Raw genomic sequence first — 7528 nt, 5'->3', positions numbered from 1 at the left:
AACCAAGAAGGTAAAAAGGAAAGGTTGATCTCGCCAACAAATGTTCTTCAGCCAGACCCAGTGGTACAAATCCACAATACCAGCTGCTTGGGGGGCTGAAGAGGGGAATTGCAAGTTCAAGGCCATCCCAGGCAGCTGAGTGGGACCCTGTCTCAAAATAAAGAGGAAGTGGGGAGATACAGCTAGATAGTAGAGCCTTCCTAGCATGCCCAAGATCCTGGTTTCCATCCCTAGTACTGCAAAAAGTAAGAAGTAATAAATGATTGGCCTCCAAAAGACTGCACCGTAGTTATATGGTGAAGAATAAAACTGGACCCTGCCTGATCTCACACCACGTTTCAATCCACTCAAAGTGATACAGGTCTGAGCGGATCTGAAGCCCTGAACACCCAGAAGACAGGGAAAGCCTGTTAATACAGGCAGTGCTGACTCTGTCTCCCGAGAAGCAATGGAACAAGAGGCAAAATAAACTACCAGGACCATCCAATCTAAAACGCTCGGAGGACACAAGGAGTGGCGTGGAGAGGCTGTTAACGACCTTGAGGGAGACATTTGTAAACCACGGGTTAGATAAGCAGTTAATAGCAAAAATATGCAAGACCCTCATTCGACTCCATAGTAAAGGACATGAACAAACACCACTCAAAAGAAAGCCAAAAGCCCACAGGGGTGTGAACAGTGTCCAACATCACCATCCCTCCGGTAATAGCAAATCAAAATGGCAAGAAGTCGTAGACAGAGCGCAGATAGAGTGCTTGCTTGGAATGTATGAAGCCCCCCATTCGAGCCCCAGTCCCACATAAAAATGGTATCTAGCAGCACGCACGTAGAGCCCCAGCACCGGAAAGCTAAAGGTCAGCCTTATCTACATAGAGTGAATACTGCCGAGACTCATAACTGGCCAAAGTGTTGAGATAAGCGTCGGTGAAGGGTCAGCGAGATGGCTCGGCAGGTAAAGGAGCTTGCTGTGAACTTGATGACCACATGGTTGAAAGAGAGAAGCAGTTCCTAGAAGTTGTCATCTGACTTGTGCTGTGGCATGCCCCACCCCCTCCAAACAAGCAAACCAACAAATATAATTTATAGGATTGTAAAATGTTCATCAATAAAATTTACTATAGAAAAGTTTTCTTTAATATACTGTTATTATTACTATTACTATTATTATTGACAGAGTCTCTCTTTGTAGCACTGGCTATCCTGAAACTTGCTATGTAGACCAGGCTGGCCTCAAACTCACAGAGATCTGCCTGCCTCTGCCTCGTGAGGGCCAGGATTGCAGGTATGCACTACCACACCTGGCCTGAAAACACTTGGAAAGAAGGGACCGTTGTATGCTCAGCCCTAGATGGGACATGTATTTCACTCACTCATGGCTTGGGAAACATTGTCAGTAGGGACAGAAAGAAATGTAAGAGGAGACGAAGGAGTGGGAGGTATAAAATGCTGTCTCCTGGGTATGGAATGGATACTGCAGTCTTTTTTAAAAAAAACATTTTTAGATGTATCTATTTTATGTGTATAAGTGTTTTTGCTTGCATGTGTATAAATGCACCTGGCATGTGCTTAGTGCCCAGAGAGGTGGGAAGAAGGCATCAGAACCCCTGAAACTGGAGTTTGACCATGTTTATAATACTAGATATGAATTCCCTTTTATGTTCAGGGCTCAAAACTAATTGGAAGCTGATTGTTTACTTCCTATAACACCATAACACCAGTAGACTCATCTTACCTGGTTGGTTAATACTACAGAAACTAATCACCATCACCACCACCACCACCACCATCATCATCACCACCACCACCACCACCACCATCATCATCACCACCACACCACTACCACCACCACCACCACCACCATCCTCACCACCACCACCATCATCATCACCACCACACCACTACCACCACCACCACTACCACCATCCTCACCACCATCACCATCATCATCACCACCACCACTACCACCACCACCACCACCACCACCACCATATCATCACCACACCACTACCACCACCACCATCACCACCATCCTCACCATCACCACCACCATCATCACCACTACCACCACCATCATCACCACTACCACCACCATCATCACCATTACCACCACCATCATCACCATCACCACCACCACTGCCATCATCATCATCATCATCATCATCATCATCATCATCATCAATCTTTTCCCTTGGAACCAAGCCAAGCTTAGAAGCACTTTTTTGTAATCCTAACATTCTGGAACTTAAGACAGAAAAATCCTAAGCTACACAGTAAGTTCCAGACCAGCCTCAGGTATACATCTCTGTCTCAGACAAGCAAACAAAAAGTATAATGAGACATTATTAGCTCAGGCCTGATAGAATAAATATTACCAAAAAAGACGATAAACGTTGGCTAGGGGAGAAGGAACAACCCCATGATCCTAAAAATATAAATCTGTATATCGGGGGGTGGGAAACCAATATGGAGGTTCTAAATGCATTAGGAATAGAATATCACTGACTCAGCCGTCCTTCTGGGTATAAATGGGCCTCCTCATGCTCCCTGCACACTGCTGTTTGTATTAGGATCAAGAAAGCTCAGGCCCGTCACTCTGTTATTGCGACACAACCCTGATTAAGGCATGACCAGACTAGTTGGAAAATGGCTGTACACCCTTTGCTTTCCAGAGCAGGCTGCGAGGGCACCACCTGCTCCCCTCCCTTGCCAGCATGTGGTTCCAAAATTGGCAGTCTTATTTGCAAAGCCAGCCCTTCTCGTGAATTTCTGTGAAGCTAGGGAAGTCAGCAGAAATGTTCTGAGAGGGATTGTGCAGTCGTAAGCTGGTTGCAACCATTTCAGAATGCAGGTCTCTCAGAGAAACTGGAGGCTCCTGGAGAACAGGCAGTGTTCCAGCCTGAGGGCTCAATAGCGTCCCCAACTCCCAAATATGGCAACCACTTGACAGCCCAGCCCTCACTCACTACCTCTTCTGTAAGACAATGGTCAACAGTGGAAGACAACAGTAGTATTTTACGGTTTTCATGTTTTAAAAGATCCTCTAATGATGTATTGGCTGGTTTTGTGTGCCAACTTGACACATGCTGGAATTATCACAGAGAAAGGAGCCTTGGTTGAGGAAATGCCTCCATGAGATCCAGCTGTAAGGCATTTTCTCAACTAGTGATCAAGGGGGGAGGAACCAGCACATTGTGAGTGGTACCATCCCCGGGCTGGAAGTCCTGGGTTCTATAAGAGAGCAGGCTGAGCAAGCCAGGGGAAGCAAGCCAGTAAGTAACATCCCTCCATGGCCTCTGCATCAGCTCCTGCTTCCTGACCTGCTTGACCTTCCAGTCCTGACTTCCTTTGGTGATGAACAGCAACGTTGATGTAAGCTGAATAAACCCTTTCCTCCCCAGCTTGCTCCTTAGTCATGATGGTTGTGTAGAAATAGAAACCCTGACTAAGACGGACGATGATGACATTTGGTCAAGAAGACAGTCACCATGTTTCGTTTCAGATATGAGGACATCCAAACCAACAAACATTGCCGGGACACATAGTAGAACCCAGCCACTCTCTGCACATCTTGTGAAAACACAAGCCACACAGAGGCAGAAACTGCCACACAGAGGCAGTAAGTATATGAAAAAAAAAATTACTGCCTTTCCTGAGTCCCAAAATCTTACTCTGAGCAGTGACCCGAAATGGAAGGCTAAATTACCACACATTATTTAAACTCAAATAAACTCGAGGGAAACAGAAACCATGTAAAACTCACACTCACGTTTGGTACAAAGACCACTGAAGACAAGAGGGAAGACAGGCTAGGAGCAGCTAGCTACATGGTGCCCCCGGCAGGCTTGCTCCCACAGTTAGAGGAGGGTGAGATGATGTCATAGGGGAGTTAAACAGAATGTAGGCTCTGCACATAAGCTGCTCACACTAGCAGGAATCCGTGTCCCTGAACCTCTGGTCCCTTCTTGTAAATACTAAATTGAATTTGCACACTAACTCCCAAAAAGGCTTTAACCACCGTAGACCATCATTGTGACAAGCGAAGAGGGGTGTGTATATGATAGAAGCAGGAGGTTTCTTGTGGTCAGTGGGGAGAGGAAACTGCTGCTTTGGGGCAGCGGGAGTAGCCCAAGTTAAATTAGAAGACATCTGTGGTGTGAGGGGTGAGATATGTGACAAGATTCTGATCGGCCTTCAGAGGACCACGCCCCTCTGAGCAGAACATCAGAAGCATATGAAAGCAGGAAGGCTGGACTCATCTGCCTGAGCTGCCACCCCACTGTGGGCCTGAGGCAAATATGGATCCTTTCTACAATAACATTTTCAAGCACATAATAAGCCACAGATGACAGGGGTAAGGGTTTGAATGAGAAAGGTCTGCCAGAAGCTCATGTGTTTGTACCTCTGACCCCCAGCATGTGGCGCTGTGTTGGGAGGTTGCAGACCATTTAGAGCGTGGGACCTGGTTGGCAGAGCACCCAGAAAGTTTAACTCTTTTTCTGGATCCCACACACTCCCACCTCTACAGATGGAGCTACTCCAGGCCCCTTGCCTTCCCCACCATGACGGACTGAAATCCCCCTGAAACCCTGAGTTAAAACAAACCTTCCCAGGCTGGAGACATGGCTCAGCTGTTAAAAACACTCGCTGCTCTTACAGGGGACCTGGGTTTGGTTTTCAGCAGCCATGTGACAGCTCACAACCTTCTGTAATTTCATTTGTGGGGATTCCAATGCCTCCAAGAGTACCACACACATGTAGTGCACAGGCATACAGCAAAACATGTAAAATAAGAATAAATAAAAATTTTTAATGTTTAAATAAACCTTTCCTGCCTTAAGTTCCGGGAACCAAACGCAGGTCCCCTGAAAAAAGCAAGGTGCTTTTAACCACTGAACTATATCTCCAACCCCCTTCTAACTTATTTATTTATTTATTTATTTATTTATTTACTTACTTACTTACTTACTTACTTATTGAGACAGGGTATCATTATGTAGCCCTGGCTGCTCTAGAACTCACTGTGTAGACCACACTGGCTTTGAACCCACAGAAATCTGCTTGCCTCTGCCTCTTGAATGCTACAACCAAATTTCAACAGATGGGGGAGGGGGATCCATTATCCTGAATAAAAGTTACGATTTTCTTAAAGAAACCATCATGGAAACTATAGAAATTAACAAAAGAAAATGCAAGCGGGGGAAAGGCATAAACAGAACAAAACCAGAAAAGGCATCGGCAGATGAAAGGCACAAACACACAGGGATTGCAGCTGTTCACAGCAAAGCAGGTGGAATCATTGTGGTAAAACTCTTGGTTTGTAAGTGGTAACCCTAGAGCCTTATGTCGGCACCCGGTGCTTGGTGTGGTCATTTTCCTGGGAAAAGGATCGAGGTAGACCTCGTGGAGCCCCTGAGCTCTTGAGTTCTTAGAAGGATAACCCTGGCTCCTAAATGCTCTCTGGCTTCCCACACTTGGTATGGCCCTTACCATGCATGAGGTGATAGAGCCAAAAAGCCACACAAGAACATGCCCTTGGTCACACACACACACACACACACACACACACACACACACACACACACACACACCATCGGGCCGACTATGATCAACAAGATATCTAATTTTTTTTCTTTTTTCTTTTTTTTTTTTTGATGAGATCCCACTGTGTAGCCCAGACAGACTGTTCTTTTTTTTTTTTCCCCCGGAGCTGAGGACCCCAGGGCCTTGCGCTTGCTAGGCAAGCGCTCTACCACTGAGCTAAGTCCCCAACCCCCAGACAGACTGTTCTATCACCCTGCCTCAGCCTATAGAATGCTGGGATTATAGGCCTGTCCATCACACCTATTCAATTTTTCTTTAAAAAATTTTTTCCATTCTGCATTAACAACAACAAAGGTTAGGTTGGTAGGGTGCTTACCTCACTTGTACAAATCACTGGGAGTAGCCACCAGCTGTGGATGAACTGTGTGGACATCTGTCATCTTAGCACTCGGGAGACAGAGGCTGAAGGATCAGATATTCAGTTCAGTTTCAGCTACATAGCTAGTTGGAGACCAGTCTGGGAGTCGTAACACCACATCTTAAAAAGAAGAAAGAAAAAAAAAAAAGCAGTTGGTCAAGTGTCTCAATGATTCAGGGACTGAGAATACTGGCTGTTCTTCTGGACGACCTGAGTTCAATTCCCAACAGCCACATGGGGGCTCACAACCATCTGCAACTCCAGTTCCAATGGATCCACCACTCTCTTCTGACCAGCATTGACATGCACATGATACACAGACATCCACAGACACAAAGATAGATAGATAGGTAGATAGATAGATAGATAGATAGATAGATAGATGATAATTAGATGATAGATAATAGATAGGTAGATAGATAGGTAGGTAGATGATAATTAGATGAGAGATAGATGATAGATGGATGATAATTAGATGATAGATAGATAATAATTAAATAATAGATAGATGACAGATAGATGATAGATGATAAATAGATGACTGATAGATGATAATTAGATAATAGATAGATGATAGATGATAGATAATAGATAGATAAATAGATAAATAGATGATAGATAGGTAGATAGATAGATGATAGATAGATGATGGGTGGGAGAGGAGGAAGAGAGGATTTCCAGCTGTTACTAAGGAGACGTTACTAGCACCATGTTCCCAAGCACCCTAAACCCCAGAACTGCAAGCCAGATAAACCTCCATGTGGGGAGCCGACTTGCCTGAGACCCCAACATTGAGCTAATTAAGAGAGACAAAGAACATATGAAAGTTCATCTAAAGGACAAGCTCAGTGGAAAAAACCCAATGTCCTAGCTAAACTTACAGAAGTGCTGATACCAATCCGGTGGTCAGCGTCGCTCAGGAACTGGCTTGCTAGAAGGGCTGATACAAATCTGGTGGTCCCACAGGTTTGCTCATGACCTTTTGCTGGGAGCTAGCTTCATACAGACCCCTACAAACCCAGGGCTCGTGACCTTTTGCTGAGAGCCAATTTCCTACAGACCCATGGATTGTGACCTTCTGCACACAGATTGCTGAGAGCCCACTTCCTACAAGACCTAGGCCAACATCCTGCAGGAGTGAGCCAGCCACCCTATTGGCTAGTGCATCAAGGTCTCCCAGGCCCCCTGAAGACTCCCCCCCCCCCGCTCCTGTACATAACCAGAGCCTGCAAGCATTAAACTCATTGCCTTGATCAGACTCTTGTCTTGGCGTCCTTCTTCGTGTCTCTTGTCCCCCATTCTCTTCCAGGTACCCTTTGGACCCTCGTTGACTGTCCTGCAGGACGGGACACCTCTATTCTTTTTAAATTACCTGGACTCAGGATGTGGTTCCCATAACAGAAAGCAAGTTAAAAGAAGAAGCTCGGGGTTGGGGGTTTAGCTCAGTGGTAGAGCGCTTGCCTAGCAAGCGCAAGGCCCTGAGTTCGGTCCCCAGCTCCGAAAAAAAAAAGAGGTTGGGGATTTAGCTCAGTGGTAGAGTACGTGCCTAGCAAGCGCAAGGCCCTGGGT

Source organism: Rattus norvegicus, chromosome 10 (genome assembly GCF_021556685.1).
Source record: "Rattus norvegicus strain SHRSP/BbbUtx chromosome 10, alternate assembly SHRSP_T2T, whole genome shotgun sequence".
NCBI lineage: Eukaryota > Metazoa > Chordata > Mammalia > Rodentia > Muridae > Rattus > Rattus norvegicus.
Note: the sequence above shows the minus strand (reverse complement) of the source record.